The following is a 2,076-nucleotide window of genomic DNA, read 5'->3' as shown; positions in this document are numbered from 1 at the left end:
GAAGGGTGAATTTAGCAGACTGAGGGAACTTAAGTATGTTTCAGATTGGGAAAGTAGTCTAAGCAAGGAATCCTGTAGAAATGTTTATTTTTCATTTTTGAGGGGAAAAATTGAATAGATTGGGACTTAAGAATATTACTGTCACATCTACAAATACAGAGAGAAACATGGACAGCTGTGAGGGAACCACATAATATGGTTGTCTTAATCTTTTGAAAATGAGGCTGGCTGCGATGTGCACAGCAGACTGGAACTGAAGAAGACCAGGAATAAGCAAGGCAGCCCAAGTGTGGCCTTTTCAGTCTAGCAACCACGAGTCTTCCAGTGAGCTGGAGGTGGTGGAGCTGGAAAAGAGAGCTAATATTTTCCTTCAGAATGCAGCTATTGCCATATTTCACAAAGGCACAGAGAATGAGAATAATTTGTCTAAAGGTCTCCTAGTTATTAAGTACCAGGGTCTACAATCAAATCAAGGTTTCTTTTTTTCCAGGTTGTGGGTTGAGATTTTGAAACAATGGACAAAAAAGACTCGAGGAGCAATTGGGTTCAGAAGATGAAAGAGAAAAGGCTGAAAGAACAATGAGGTTTTGATCATCACCAAGTGCTTGATGGAAATGGAAATTGCAAGGGTAAGCTGGCTTGGTGGAGAACAGAATGCGTTCAGTGTGGAAGATGGAAACTTTGAGCTGACGGGCCATCCTAGCGCAGATGGTTTGTAGACTGTTGGCGCTCCAGTGGTTTAAGTGCTCCAATCTAACATGTTGAAAGTCATAATCACAGAGGAGCAATTAAATACCAAAGGAAGTTGTTCCCAGAAAGAATAAGTGGAAGTAAAGAAAAGAGTAGTGTCACGAAGAATGCCCACACTTGGGACTTTGCACTTGGTGAAATAAAACTGCCAAGGGAAGTAATAGAGGAGGAGCAATCAGAGTAGAAAATGAGGCCATATGTTTATTTGGTTTGTTTTGTGACACTGAAATGAAACCTGTAGGATGTATTAGTTACTTTAATAGCACTTTGACCAAAATACCCAAGTGAACAACTTAAGGGAGGATTTATTTTGGTTCACTGTTTCAAAGGGCTTAATGGTTGCTTGGTCCCACATTTTGGACAGGATGCCATGGTGGAGGGAGCTGATGGTGGAGAGGCAGCCATTCTCATCATAGCAGAAAGGAAGGGGAGAGAGAGACAGAGAGATATAATCTTCTAAGCCCTGCCACTGGTAACTTTCTTTTGCTAGCTAGGCTCTACCTCACAAACATCCTACAACCTTCCAAAAGAGTACTGCCAACTGGGTGACAAACATCAACACATGGGAGAAGGGGCTGGAGAGATGGCTTAGCAGTTAAGGCGCTTGCCTGCAAAGCCAAAGCACTCAGGTTCTATTCCCTAGTACCCACATAAAGCCAGATGTACAAAGTGACTCATGCATCTGCAGTTCAGTTGCAATGGCTAGAGGCCCTGGTGTGCCCATTTCCCCCTATCTCTGCTTGCAGATAAATAAATGAAATTTTTAAAAATAGGGGAATATTTCATATTCAAATGATAATATACAAAGAAGGCAGTGTGTGGCTGAATATGTCCAATGCAAAGAGAAAGGCAAGTGGCTCTTGTTGGATGCAATGTCCTGTGACTGTAGCCAAAAATAAGTGGGATTAAGAAGAGACCTAGGGTGTTGGCTTCAGCATCATGTCTACTAAAACTGGAATGGTACAGAAGAGATCAATATGGCCCCAGTGCAAGGATGACATGCAAGTTTGTGTAACATTCCATTTAGGTGGGGCCCATGCTCATCGCTACAACACATGTTGGAGCAAACACACCCTTTCTTAAATTGCCCAGCTTCTGGAGGAAACACCAACAGGGAGACTCCTATTCAGCAGCTTGCAGACAAACACAGTGGCTGCTTATTCCTCTTATCATCTTTGTCACTACCTTCCTGATATATATATTACGATGGATTTCTGAATTTTAAAGTTGTGAAAACTCACTCTCCTGGCTACAACCGAAGTGTTTTCTGAGCAAAAATGCTAATGTTTTGCTTTCCAAGACTCTCACAGTTCTATGCGCCACATG

General features: G+C 42.2%; 1 non-coding gene across 1 annotated transcript; it reads left to right on the top strand.

The window, feature by feature from the left end:
* The first annotated feature begins 1,672 nt into the window (after positions 1–1,672).
* On the top strand, positions 1,673–1,779 carry LOC123462557. Its single transcript, XR_006638360.1, has one exon. It is a non-coding gene; the product is annotated as a U6 spliceosomal RNA (small nuclear RNA).
* The last annotated feature ends 297 nt before the right edge of the window (positions 1,780–2,076 follow it).

This window comes from Jaculus jaculus, chromosome 7 (genome assembly GCF_020740685.1).
Source record: "Jaculus jaculus isolate mJacJac1 chromosome 7, mJacJac1.mat.Y.cur, whole genome shotgun sequence".
Classification (NCBI taxonomy): Eukaryota; Metazoa; Chordata; class Mammalia; order Rodentia; family Dipodidae; genus Jaculus; species Jaculus jaculus.
Note: the sequence above shows the minus strand (reverse complement) of the source record. Positions and strands in the feature narration are given on the sequence as shown.